Source organism: Tyto alba, unplaced genomic scaffold (genome assembly GCF_018691265.1).
Source record: "Tyto alba isolate M040663 unplaced genomic scaffold, T.alba_DEE_v4.0 Super-Scaffold_1, whole genome shotgun sequence".
In the NCBI taxonomy this organism is placed as follows: Eukaryota; Metazoa; Chordata; class Aves; order Strigiformes; family Tytonidae; genus Tyto; species Tyto alba.
Window position 1 is genome coordinate 15049885 of NW_024881261.1, and position 14935 is coordinate 15064819.

The 14935-nt window shown below is 40.3% G+C and overlaps 1 protein-coding gene across 4 annotated transcripts in view; it reads right to left on the minus strand.

Moving 5' to 3' along the window:
* WBP1L (WW domain binding protein 1 like) overlaps positions 1-14935 on the minus strand; it is a 60276-nt gene that overhangs the window by 37500 nt on the left and 7841 nt on the right. The window contains exons 2-4 of one of the 4 annotated variants that reach the window (XM_042788160.1): positions 6783-6886; positions 5037-5183; positions 3424-3558 (exon numbers count right to left, since the gene is read on the minus strand). The exons of 1 other annotated variant lie outside the window; for it this stretch is intronic. The gene's annotated coding sequence lies outside the window, so the exon portion shown is untranslated. Of the gene's footprint in view, positions 1-3423; positions 3559-4895; positions 5006-5036; positions 5184-6782; positions 6887-14935 lie in introns of those variants that run through there. 2 more of the 4 variants (XM_042788171.1, XM_032988625.2) reach the window with 2 other exon arrangements.

Below are 14935 nucleotides of genomic sequence, written 5' to 3' on the forward strand. Positions count from 1 at the left end.
AGGCAGGCTGGAGGAAGCACAACCCTGCTGCTTCCTCATTAGTGTAAAGTACTGCTGTCAAATTGTGTGCAACTAGCTTTCAAACTACCCTGAGGGAAAAACAGACCTCCAAAAATTCAAACACATGAAAAATGCTCCTTCCTAAACTCCCCAGGAGCAGAAGGATGCTACAGTCTATAAACTGCAACTAGCTCACAAGTGTCTGCTGCTTACAGCACTGCTCGCCAGATTCTCATTCGGGTCCTCCACTTTTTGCCTCTTATCTAGACGAGCTAGAAGAAATTTGGATGCACACAGATGCCAAGGATGTCCCTTCTGACCATCCTCAGGTATGAGAAATACCACTTAAGTCAGGGGTTTGACAGAGAGCCCAGATCTTGCTGTAATGTGATAACTCTGCCAGAGCCATCCTGCCAGGTCTATAAATCCCAATATTTTACAAAGTAACATTGGAATCTAAAATAAGATTCATTTCTGAAGGATAAGCTGGTGGTCTAGAGATTTTGTTTTATTTCAAAGTGTTGCCCTAGGTCAGTTGACCACACAACCAAGGAGCACAGGCACACATGCTGTTGATGTACCACTGCAGATGCCAAGCATTCAGTAAAGGCAGTAAATGCTAATGCCAGAACAAAAGACAAGACCATTTTCACAAGTACAGCAGAGTCCCCCCACAGACCCAGTTTTACATGGATTGTGCCTAGCACAAAACAGCCACTTTTTCACAGTAGAGACAGATTTATTCTTGGCAAAAAATTACATGGTGGGTCAGATCTCTCAGAGACACTCTGGCCTCTTCAAGAAAGGTCAAGAACTTCCCCCCCATAAGTTCTACTGAGAAACAGAAATGAAAGGACTCCTCTCTCTATTCAGTAGCACAGATTCAGACATTCTGTGAAGATCTGAACACTTTTGCCATGTCTTTTCCCAACACAGTGTGGGACTCAAAAGCATTCTTGAACATGAACGTTCATATAAATTTACCACATTTGAGTCCGATTTTCCAATCACAATCTATATCTCAGCTAGCCAGAAAAAATATGAAAATCTGACAACTAAAAGAAAGGCCACTACCCACTATATACCCTCACATATAAACTCTGACAGCTGCATCAAAATTTTGTTTTGTAATAATTTCTTCATGAGACAGTTGATCTTTAGTGATCTAGGAAGTTGTGGATAAACTTCAGGAACTGAGAATGTTTTTGGTGCATATTCTCATTTCTCCCCAGGGAATCTTGATCTTCAGAGGAATATTAACATGAAGTATGTAAAATATTTTGTGGACTGTTTATGACCTAATGACTCCAAATGTAACCTTAAATGCCATTCTGCAAAGAGTTAGACATATTCAGCAATTCGAGCAGAATGAGAATGCTAGAACCTCAGGCAGACCACTTCTATCACTCTTCCTTTAGCTTTGTTCAAGCAATTTCACATACTACAATCATCTTATAATGATATCAGCAAAACACTGCTCAGAATCAAGCTGACATAAAACTCACAGTTGCATTATTAACTAGTAAAATCATTCCAAGGACTTGTGTTTGGAAATGTCTGTTCACACGTATAGTCAAATCTGAAAATCCAGCTTCAGTTCTTACTTAAACATTACTTAATGGTTAAAACTAACATTCTTTTGAAAAAGAAATTTTGAAACAAATACTTTAATCCTTCATTAAAAGACAAGCCTGAAAAGCATATGGTTCCCACTGGGTATGCTTACTGTAAATCAAGTTACCTTTCTGGAAACTCAGTATGTATTTGCTAAATGAAAACAAAACATCTCTTACAGCTTCACAATTAGAATTTAAAAAGCCAGATGCTGCAGGAGTTAAGGTTTTCTTTGCAATGTTAGTTTACCCAGTTACACATCCTGAAGCTAGAAAAAAGTATTTAGGGAGGGAATAGTGTTACAATCTGTGAAGTTAATATTTGTGTTTAAAATACTCATGGAAAAATCTAGCTGTTTGCTTTCCAGAAGCCACTGTTTGGTCTCTCCTATTTTTCAAATTAGAAGAGGCCTTTGCAGAATTATAAATAAAACACTGAAAGCTCCATGTGACTTTTCCATATGTAGTTATTCAACAGCCAAGTGATTTCCCCTATCCTACCCCCACTGTTTGCATATCAAGGCAGTGTTTGCCAAGTTTCAAGTAGAGAATTTTAAAGCCAAATTTGTAAAACCAAGAAGATAAAGATTTTGTTAATATCCTTTGATCAGAGATACACCTCATAAGAAGAGTTAAGCTGTGGAGGGAAGCAAGACCAAAAAAAGAAAGATCCTATGTTTTGTCATCAATTTGCAAGGAATGTCATTGTCAGTATAGAAGATGTGGGAAATGGTGAGGATGCCAACATAAGCTTCTCTGAGTATTTGAGAGCAGTATATATAGACATCCAACTTCTGCATGTGTTCTGAGACAGAAAATACTCTTCACTCATTGAACAAAGAAGCAGATCTAACCCAAAAAATGGAAGAGTTAAGAGAACATCACAGTTTTATTCCTCCAGGGCTACTGGCAGATGCAGCAGACAAGAGGATTTTCCTGTCTGCTGCTTTCCTGGTTGCCTTCATTCCCACCACAATATTCAAATATCTGAAGGCCTAATATCCAAATGGCTCCCGTGCTATGCATCACATCCAAAAAACTTGTGGAGATGACCTGAAACCAGGCCTCCAGCTTTCTGAAGCGTGGGATGCCTGGCTGCACCTACACGGAGCAACACAGCAGGTAACTGTGAGTCAAGAGGAGACAGCAGGCAAGGCTGAAGCTGGGATAACAGACGGGATCCCCGGCCAGAGGAAAAGGCAGAGGACAAAGTACAGAACAGACCTTCATCTGAACAAGTCGGGCAGCCCAGTAAGGAATACAAGAAAGTCTCCTGCCACATAACATTAAGACTGCCGCGTTAGACTGAATGCTCCAAAGCAGAAGTCAGTGACATATTCTTCCCAGGACACCAAAATGTCTCTTTTCTAGTCTGAGCTGCAGCACAACATTCATTCCTACTGACCTCACTTTTCTCCTTGGATGAGGAACGCACCCACGGTACAATCTTGATCAATGCAATCACGAAAGGTCCTTCATTGCATACAACAGTTAGTAAAGTACATCTGGCAGCATGACAAATATCCGCACAGGGACACCTTGAATTTCTCATGTTCAATTTGACCTACAACAAATCCTGCTAATATCTAAATACTCCTTTGACACCAGGAGTGGAAGAGCCATGGCGGTGGGCTAGTGACAACCTGCAGCTTCACTCCACGCAGACCACAGTCTGTCATGAAAGCCTGGCACCAAAACATATTAAGACACTGCACACACAAAGGGGTTTGAAAAGCTTTCTCACACACCAAAGGGGTTTGAAAAGGCTGCTCATTTGTCATGAAGGAAGGTATTCTCTGGTCCTACTTACAGCCTGAAAAGCGAGGGGAAAGAGGTTCTGTCTTTATTCTTTGCAGTCTTGTTCAGCTGTGCTTGATGCCTGCATGTCTCCTAAGTTTATGGTTACTTCCTGTTGACAAATATGTTCTTCTGCAATCTATTTCATCTATTTTCAAAAAGACAGATAACATTTTTTAACATTAGCCAGGTTTTTTGCAAGACAAATTATGGCCTTTATATAACACAGAATTGGAACTTCAAATAACTTGTAGTCCATTCTCAAACTGTACTGGACTTAATGTTTGGCAAAGTCACTGTTTTCTAGTCTTTTCCATCAGCAGAATAAGAATAGAATTTACCATATCAGAAGTCAGAGTCATTAATGTTTATAGATAACATCTATTACTTTACGCTATGCAAAAGATTTGACATGTTTCTTCATGCTAGTTCAGTGTATTAATGTTTGTATATGTATCAAAACCAACCAGAATTCATACCTAAGCTAAGTAAAAGATCACAGATTTCAGAAATGGAAATCCCATGATTTAGTTATTTGCCTGTAATGAGGGAAAACCAATACAAAGTCATCTAATTTGTGAAAACTATAAATTGTTGATGATGACCATATTTTTAGGGCAAATCTTCAGAGAAATATCAGCAAAAAAGTGGCATCTTCCTTTTATATACCCCTGTCCTAGATGAAGTATATCTTTTTATAAAAATAAAAATCAAGATAACTATTTTCTTTCACTCTTCCACAATAACAAGGAGACTGAAAGCATAATTCACTCTAATAATTTTTTGTAAAGGAGGATTTCATTGTTAACTATGGTAAGTAAACACCAGATTTAAATTTTCCCTTGCAACTTGCCAATCTTGTCATGACTCAGCTTAAAAAAAAAAAAAAAAGTTTCCTTTGCACTTCAATAGCTTTCCTCTTTTAGTCTCCAGCAAAAAGATGGATGATAATTTAGAAAGATTCCTAGCCATGCACCATTACTGGCTGAAATCACGGTTACAAGTCAAAAAGCAGTTAGAGACTTAACATACAGGCAGAAATTACTTAGTGGTTGGTATTCCTTTGCTAAGTCAGAGCTTCAGTACTGCCTTTATAAAGCAAATCAACATCGAGAGGCAGAAATATGTGTTCAATGCTTCTGACATACTTAATTGTAACAGAGTATTGTAAGTAGAAAGTCATAAATACATTACCAACAGTCTCTGAGATAACCAGCAAAATGGTAGCAGTAAGCGGCATCAGGAATGATAATGTATGACCTCATCATTTCACCCAAAGTGCCAAGAACTCAGACCTCCACATGACTGAAGACTCTTTATAGAGCATACACATATAAAAATGTATTTTAAGATCCACATGACTGGAATCCCTGTCACCAAGTGCCATAGTGGTAACTCAAGTTCTACTGGTGGTATTTTTTTTTTTTTCATGTCATTCAGTATCTTTTTTTTCCTGTCTCCACACCTCACAACCCACTTCTATACCTTGAAATATTGACAAAAGTCACCAGCGGTCTCCCACAGCATGAGCTGCCTGGGAAGCTATGCAACAGCCTTCGGGATAGGGCAGCCAGCTCGGATCCTAATTTCTCAACTCAGGAGCACAAAGAAAGAGAACACTTGTACCGCATTTCACATCTCTCTTCTTCACATCTTGACGTCTCTGCTAACAGATTCTAACAACCAGGACACCAGAATTCATACTTCAGCATCTTCAACTTCTTTCCTGAAGGACTCCAGCTACTGATTCCTGATACGCTGCCAGGCTGGTCCCTGAAACAAGCCAGAGAGCGCTCAGGAAACATTCAGGAAAAGGTTGGAAGAAAGAGGCAGTTGCAGGCAGATCCCAGCACACAAGGTCAGCCCCTAACCGCAGGAATTTGCAAAGGCTATCCGTATCCCAACACACCTCAAAGGGATTTTAAGGATTTCCCAATTTTAGAATAACGAATCAACAAGGAGGAACTGTGAAGCTGCGAAAGCCCATGTGGCTGAACTGAACCATTTCAAGCTCTCTACAGACTGGGCACAGTCCAGTGAGTTTTAAGTACTAGATTTTACTCTAAACTGAAGTCCACATTTCTTCATCAGAAACCCGAGATTAGAGGTCAAATTTAGAAGTGAAGCTTTATACAAAAATCTTGACATGAATGCTAGAAGAAACAAGATAGAAAAAAAAAAAAAACAAACAACAAAAACCCTAACCAAAAAAACCCCAACACCCAAAACAACCAGCCACCTAACCATCATTCTTTAAAAGAGCAGCTGCCTGTAAGAACTTGAAAAGTACTTTGTCTGAAAGTGTTTCAGTTGCCATTCAAAACACTCTCACATTGCATTTCCAATTTCAAATTCTCTTTCCTTTCACAGTCTACGCCCTCCTATACTTTCTTCAAAGCATCTTGCAACTTAAAAGTAATAGGAAAGCACACCAAAAATACCTGACTTGACTAATGTATACATTTCTCTGCTAGGTGAGGTCGCCTTTCTCCATTACATCTTATGCAGCAAACTCATATTCCTCCGGGAAGATGCTACCTTTACTCCTAAAGCACGATGTATGCCTACAACCATATACAGATACTAACACAAGCCAAACAGGATTTTCTGCTATAAAGAAAACCTACTTTAGTCTTTATTCTCCACTTGAATCCGTAATTCTGAATAGAAAAGGCTCTGTTTTTAGTTTAAGCAACTAAACATAAATCCTGACAAAAGGCATTAGGAGTATAATAATGCCCATTATCACTTTGAAATAGATTTGAACTGGTAACCTAATGATGTGACAATCGATAGTTCTTTAACTATCTGTGATCACAGAGAATCGCATCAGCAAATACTTAAATCCCAGGAGACGATAAAAAAATTCCTGGGAAGAAAAAGTGTTAGATAAATGAAATCTTCAGAAATAAAAGATTCTAGATTTGTGCAGTTTTAACAAGCAAGAAAATACAAAGAACAGTCACCAGATTCCTGAGTTTCTGGAAGATCCTTATATAACAAGTACGCAACACTCAACTTTGTACCAACTTTGCAGTCAGTACTTGCAAAGCTCAGCATTCACTACTAAACTGGGGTAAACACAACAAGTCCAAAAAGCCTCCCTCAAGGCTTTAGAAATGCACTGAAAACCAAGACATGTTTTGCAATGAAATGCACAACTAATGCCACTTCGAGTCAATGTACTAAAAACTAAGATTTTTGTGATCTGTTCCACGGCATCATAGGAAATATGCAGAGCCTGGCATCATAACGTTGACCCTACCAGAACTATTCAGGCTCTTTGAAATCCATGAACCTTGCATCAATATCTTGGTGCTGTGCCTATAGAGGTAGATGCAAGTCCCAATGAGACAAGCACATGTTTCTCACCTGGTTTCAAAGAGGCATCAACTGAATGCAGCCATCAAGTTTCCTCTTGAAGTGAAGCATCCTCTAATATTTTATTAGGTTGTAAAAATTTCACAATGGTACATCTGCCAGCAAGGGAGATAGAGCCAAAAGCACAATTAACAATTCTCAGAGTGTAGATCCTGTTTAACATTTTTAAAGTACTGCATGTGTGAAGATGCTCCATTTCATTAGAGAGTGTCTACATAAAGAAATCTCCTGATCAGTAGCAATCTCCCTGATGAAAAATAATGCTCCCTTGAATAGCCATCAGCCCCTCTCCCTGCACACGTAAGTAAACTCAAGCACAACTGGGACAATTCCTACAAAAAGTAGCTCTAGAGAAAAAGCATCTGTACAAACAGCTATCTCCCTGCCTGGGGGATGCAAGTCCTTTTGTTGGATTTGTTTTGAAGCTACAGATGTACTTCAGATGCCCAACACTCATTCAACCACCCTGAACATACCAGCCAGAAATGTTACGCCATCCACATGAAGAGAGTCACATTCTCCAGTTTGCATCCAAGATGTGTGCGATTTAGGGCTAGGCAAGAAAAATTGCTTATCATAGTTAATTTTAACAATATCATACATAGCATTAAAATAGCTTCCAGAAAGGAAAGAAAAATGTAGTATAAATTACAGAGGCAGGTGATAACTCTTCCAAAGGCATCCAAAAAGCTCATAGTAGAAGCTCGTAAGGGTAAGCAACCTGTTTTCATAAACATGCTTCTGATTAACCCTTTCGCAGCATCAAAAAGATACCATCTCTGTTGTTGCTCAGCATGTCTGCCAGAGCTTGCCAAGGAAAGCATGAGCAAGCAGCTTCAAAGGCAGAATGACGTACCTATAGCAGTAAACCCTAATCCTCTGTGTGGAAACCACGCAGCTGAACTTAGTCATATAAAATGGGATTAGAAATTCTAAAACAAAACAAGGGGTTGAAGGAATTAGCAGTCATCCCAAGATCATATTGAAAATATTGAGCAACTTTTAAATAACAACTGTTGTCAGGGTCGATAAGGAGAAGAGTAAAACTTCTTGCACAGGAATCCTTTAGCAGATGGGGAATGAACAGGGCACCTGAGTCAGCCTAAAACCTTACACACTGACCCTGGATGGTGGCTTGGTAGAGTGGAGGTGCCAGAGAGCACCCCTAGAAATTCAAGTGCATGGATACCCCTAGTAAAAGGTTTCTGTGATTTGACCACAGGAAACATGGCATGGATCAAAGCAGACAGTGCTTCGATGATCAGACTGATGGCTCATGTGCCACATGTAGGGGCAGAGAGTCTCTGGGAAACAGTTTGGGAAGCATGGCATTATTCTTTCCACAGTTCATAATGTCATGAAAACATATGTAGACAAGAATGTTGCAACTGTTCAAGCAATCGTCTTTGCGAGCGTCATATAAAGCACATGGCAGAAATGCAGAGGTCAGGATTTCTGAGGCAATTCTCCAAGGAGACATAGTTACTGTGACTTTCTGAAGTTCCCCACATTTCTTGCACTGTAACTTCCTGGACAACAGCATTGCATATTTTCCAGTGACCAGACCTAACCCAAATTACATGTTTACACAACCCACGTGAAATTCAGGTTTTGATGAATGTGTGTTTTCATTTTAGGACAAGAGCTGATTTTCTAACTCAAGACAATCTTTCAAAAATAAACCATGTCTGCACGTAGGGTCAGGATGCTTAGAGAGATCCTAAAACAACAATTAGTTTAAGTTCATTAGCAAGTACCAAGTATTCAACTCCTGATTACTTCAACAGATAAAATAAAGAGAATACAAAGACTTGCATCAGGAAAAGATGGCACTGGCAGGAACAAAGAAGACAAGCAAGGAGAGAAAATAATACCTTGAGAAAAAAAAGGCAGACTGTCATAGTCTAAGCACTGATGAAATGTGCTCCCAATCGATATGGAATGTGACCATAAGGTACAAGCCCACAGTCTGATGACAGAGAGCATATTCTCCCTTTGATCATTCTCCAGTGTCAATGGAAACTCACTGGGGCTGGAAGAAATATCAAGTCTTTGAGAGATTCGTATCTAACCCAGCACACAGCCCATGAATGGAAGTAAGAGTGAGTTTCCACCCTGCCTCCCCAGGCCCAGGACTATCACTTCCATTTAATGAAGTCTGAGCGGTCAGATTTCAGTAACCTCCCTCTGCTTACTTTCTGCCCAGACATCAGCCTCTTCTTTCCTTTATAAAGGCCGCCATGCCTCCCTCTCACCAAAATGGAAAGGAAACAGGACAAGGCAGACACTAGGTGCCACAGCTTACATGCAGTTCTTCATGCCAAGCAATACAGCACAGGGCTCTCCAAACTCATGTCAAGAGCAGAATGACTGCACTGTCTTTCATTTACCACTGTCATTGCCATGCAAGTCTTTTTATCCCTTGCAGCCTCACAGATTCCAGCAGTGCCCTGCAGAAGAGTGACCTTGGAGCAACAACCAACCATACAGTATTACCAAGTAGTTCCCAAACCAAAGGTTGTGGCAGTTTTGAGTGAAGACTGGAAACTGCTTATCTAGAGTCTCTGCAGGGAAAGCACAGACATCCAAGGATCAATGACCCTGTAGAGCCTCTCTGAAATCTCAAAGGTAACCAGACCTGTTCATGGACACCGAGGAACTACGCAGATTCAGCTTCCACCAGGACCAGCATCCTGATAACATAGCAGAACCTCTGCTATACTCGAACAAAAAATAAAAACAAAAGGAAGTTAGGGCATTTCACACTCTGCTCAGTCTCTTGAAAAATGAAAGCAAAGAGGGGATTTTTTTGTTTAAGTACTTGCTTAGAAGTTCAGGGGGAAAAAAAACAGCCAACCAACCAAAAAAAAAACACAACACAAACACAAACCTCTTAGCTTTCCTTCTGTATTTAGGCAGAGACTTTTTCAGTATTTCCACTGTTGCGAAATAGAAGACAGAAGAAAACAAATCTACTTTGACTACATAGAAATGCCAACCAGAAAAAAAGCCACAAAAGCTTGTATAAATACAAGCACGTCCCTAAAAACAGATGCACCTATCAAAGCATTGTTTAAAGTTTGCCCACGTCAAGAGTCTAACTGAACTCTCTGTACTTTCTGTTAAGAACAATTTTACTCAAAGTAATAACCAGGATTCAAACCAAGTAGGAAATAATGAACTCAGTTTTAATTGGTTTGCAAGAAGCCCAATTTGCAAATGCTACCCTTAGCCAGCTATTGAATATACAAGTTGATAGAGCCCAGAAGGCACTGTGATGAGTGACTTAAGTGGAGGCACCCTACACCCACCAACATTCCTGCTGAATGAATATGAAATCTGCAAGAATTGCTTTTATTTATCTTACTAAGAGCATTTCTTGGAAGGGCTGGAAAAATTTATTTCAGATGGATTTTTCAGCTGAGAACAAAGTTGTATTTATTATAATTATGCACTCTCCAGTGTGGCCTGCTTTGCTGAGAAAGAACATTAAATTCAGCTGTGCACAAACTCACGGAAGTGACCTTTTGAATGAAAATGCTGCAGCAAGAGACTTGCGGAGCATTCTCACTAAATAATAACCTACTGTCTCCGACTTGCAGATTAGTGCTCAGACCACTGATTTCAGCTGCGACTTACACAGGCACAAGTCCACATGAGGTCAATCAGCTGAGAATAAACCGTGTTTGCTGCAGACTACATATGGAGAACTGTACTTGGGAAACTATTCATAGTCTCCAGTCCAGTATGGTTTTATGAACTTTATTAACCATCATGCAGCAGCATAACCTTGAGAGGTGCTTTAAAGACATCTTTTCTGCAGGACACCCACTATTTCATTTAAGAGGATCAAAGGTGTTATTGACACAAACTGAACAAGCTCTCACTTTAATGAGAGCAACAAATGCAAGTATGAACACCCACCCACCCACCCAGAAGTACCCTGCTCCCTCTTTGCAGAAGGACATGAGGATTATCTGAAAGGCTTCTGCCATATGGAAAGCCTAGGCACTTGGGGACAGAGGTAGGTTAGCACTGAAGAACTAGGAAGTCAAACTAGAGAGTTCATTTCATCACCTAAATGAAAGGCGTAATGCAAAACAGCAAGAGATGCAAGGAACATCCTTGTTTGGAAATGGAGGATGTCTTTCTAGTGTGCAAATATAAAATGTCCTCCTTAGACACATCAGATCATCTTACTCTTTGCAGAAAGACTGGGTATTATAAAAAGTATCCCATCCTGCAAAGAACTTAAAACAGATGTCTGAGCCTTCCCAGCAGCTAGGTTGCTGGGTAGTCAAATTCCCCACTGCCAAAGAAAGCAAGGCAAGCTTGCATGCTGATGTCCACATCTCTGGGGCACTTGGAAGCCACTCACTCTGCCTGCCCAACCCAACACCATCCCGCAGTGAGCAGGACCTGCTGGCAACCTGCTCTGGGCTCCCTCTCCTCTTCACTCTCCACCGTACGCACAGCAGGCTCTCCTGGTTCATGGCCATCCAAAGATTTTGGTATGCAGTTCAAAGGTCTAGAAAAGATACTACCCTGTTCTAAGTATCTCAGGATCATTCAAGCCAAAATGCAGCTATCAAAACAATTTGCGCTGCCAGTTTGGGTTCTGACTCTCTTTTCGGATCCTGTGTTTGCACTTCAGCAAGCTCACGCTCATCTCAAAGCTCTGCTCACAGAACCTGCTGGTCTAGTCCCAAGTCTGCATCTCTGCGTGCTCTTGCCTCCAAGGGGGAATATGATAACAAGAAATTCAACTTCTTGACTTCACTACAGAACCCATTAACTGGGAGTTATGAAGAAGGAAAAGCTTTCAGTTGGACTATTTGTCTTCTATGCAGTAAACACAGCACATGCAATTTGAGAGGTGCACAAAAGCCTGATCCTTATGTGTCTTCACATGTTGATTATTCACAGTAATGCTTTCCAGACAAATAGAAGAACAGTCCCCACTCAAGTACAGAAGAAGCCAAGAACGATAAAACTGTATCTCAGCAATTAGGTAAAGTTTGACCATAGTACTTGAGGGCATTGAAAACCTTTGGACTGAAACCTTGCAGAAGAAAACCCCGAGTTTCTTGGTTAACAATTAATAATTTAGACCTGAAGACTCTCATCCAGACCTCCAGCTGAAGAGGGAAATTACACAGTATTTATACATCTGGTACCACACAATCTCCCAATATCTTGATACCAAAAAACTCACCATTCATAATACATTCACCATTTTAATGTCCCCATTTTAGAGGAGAAGTGTGAAATTACTTTCTTAGTATCACATGGTAAGCCAGGATCAGAACTGAAGAGGTCTTGCAAAAAGTACTCGTGTCTCAAAGGAAGGACTCAGGAGCACACTGTGGCTTTTAAAAATCATTATTTTTCACATTTATAAATTCACCCTCAAAAAAACCCACCAACAAACCCCAAGAAACTTCCTTTGAAAACAGTATTTTTTTTCCCATCATTTACCTTTGCCCTAATCCTTTGGGTTAAGTAAACTATCAAGACACTTCACCCTCAAGAGCCCTCACCACGGTAAATATGCAAGATGTCTGCTGTCAGGACAGGGAAAAAGCTGACACAGAAGCAGTGTAAGACCTGTAAATGAACAAGTTAATGGGTTGAACCAGATAAGAGGAGTATTTTTAAAGCCTGTTTCTTTAATTAAAGATATTAGTTAAAAGCATAAACAAGTTTTACCTTGCATGCTGTCCTGAAGGAAAGTGCCTCCAGAAGAACTGTTGGCAGGCAGTGTATGTGCAAGAGAAGAGCTAGTGATAAAAAGAGCTCTCATAGCAAAGATATAAATAAACAAAATCTAGGGTCATTCATTTAAGAGTCTGTCTTGACTTGTAAAATGCCACCAGAACTTAAGGTTTTCAGATTTGTAAAATTAACTTTTTCTATATTAGCAGCGTGGTAATGGCTACATCAACAGCAGCAGCTCACCCAGCCTTCAGATTACACTCATGGAAAGTGCACAGTTTAATGGACACAAATACACCTTCCATTTGCTTGGTTCCAGAAGATCAAGATGCAAGTGGCACAGCACCCAGCCAGGTCACTGTGAACATCTTGTCTAGTGCTGGTTTTGTCCCCTGCAGATCTCTACGTTCTCAAGCCAAAGCCAAAATGTTCACTGCTTACATACACAAATTTAGTCCTGTTTTATTAGGACACACTGAATATATTTAATCCCCTGTTCACTTTTCTAAAAATGTTTTAAAGTAGGATCATAGCAAGAAGAATTTTGGTTACACACTGCAAAATAATAAGACACAGACGAGAAACCATCAGTGCCACTCGTTCTGTTCTCCAAAGTTTATCTGCTCTGTTAAAAGTTGTGAAAAAAGATTTATCTGGGCTTTGTCCACATGAAGAATTCAGCAAGCCCTTACACTTCGTATCAGCCTGAAGTTACATGCCAGCAAAGGTGAAACAAGGCAGCAACAGATTTGTCTGGTTCCTTAATGGTAAAATTTTCCTGGCATGGTGCTTCTCAATAAATACATAGCATGCTGAAAATAAAGGGGGAGTGCTTCTTCAGCTAGTCCATCTAGGGAAAGCAGACTACAGGTTTCTGAATGAAAAACAATACTATGAAGAGCAAGATCACTCCAGACTTCCTGAATTCATCTTTTAATGCCAGGATGATCCTCAGACTCTGCAGTCAAAGGATGGGCCTAAGAGCACAAAATGGGTCCAAGGAGAAGAAAACTCCTGACTCTTTTTTCCAGAGCCTAACCACTCTCTGGTGGTTTAGTATGATCACATACTTCAGGAAGTACAGAGATACAAGGACAGAGCAGAAAAGCAAGAAACTAAGTAAAACAATGAGCCACAAACATGAGCCCAATATTTAATAATCAAGTATATGAGATGCAAAAATTTCCTAATAAGATGAGTAGGAAAAAGGAGCAGAACAATGAGACAAGGAGAGAACAATACAGCTAGGAGAAGAAGAGGAAAATAAATTAAAAGTTCTTATTTTTGACACGGCAATTTAAGAAGGGCTTTGTCTGAGTCCAAGCACTAAGTGTCAGTAAATGGAGACAATCAGCAATGACAGATGTCTGCAAGCCTGTTTTATCTAAGCTTCAGATCACAGGAGACTGGAGAGTCAAATGCAAGCTGTTTGTGAAGCTTCCTTATTCTAAAAAGACAGAAATCAAAAGGACAAGGTAATTTGAAGACAACACAATACACGTGAAACCCTCCTCCTTCTCTTCAGCATTCACTGTTTGAAATGCGGTCTGAAAATGAACAAATGAGACAACTAGTAAGGAAAGGAGGAATTCATCACACAAGAGACCCGGACATGAGTCATGACCTTCACGTGCATTTCACATTCATTCAGGTAGCTGCACTAAATGCTTTCCAAGCACAGAGTAAAGGTCTTTCAGATTGTATCTGAAGAAAAGTCTACCCTCCCCACAAGAAGGGGAGGGGGGAGCGCTTTTGGTAATTTTCCAGATACAATTACAACTGATACACAGGATGAGATTAATTCAGCACAGTATCAAGGCCTTGAAGATATGCTGCCGCCTTAAAAAGTTTTGTCCAGTCTTTACAACACCCTTATACAATGCCCACCACCTCCTCCAGCCTTTCCTATACCTCCTGGCTCAGACTGACCCCAACCACTCTTTAACCATTTCATTCCACATCAGTCACTCCCCATTCTTGTTTAGCCGAGAGAGTTCTAAAAGGTGCTTTTGCAGCAGGTTGCTACCTCTATGGGACTGATTTTCTGCCCAAAGCCAGTGGGATGGCTCTCACAGGGAATGTTTGTATGCAATGGAATGGCCTGATCTTCTGCTGGAGGCAGAAGACATGCAGTTCCAGCGGCTTCCTGTTGTCCATCATCCACCACCTGGGATTTAAAGATGATCCCACATAGAAAAAGAGATTTTAAAATAATACGCAACTACTGATAGAGTACTAACAAATAAAAAGCTTATTACAAAGAGTCAGGAATACAGAGCTTGGCAAGGGTGAGTACTCCTGCATATTTTGCACTCTTTCCATATCAGGCTACTGGTGTGGCTGCCACAATTACACCATTGTTTGACTGACAGCATTATCCCAGACTGTCTTGATTATGAGCTCCAGTTCCATATTAAGTAAAAAAAAAA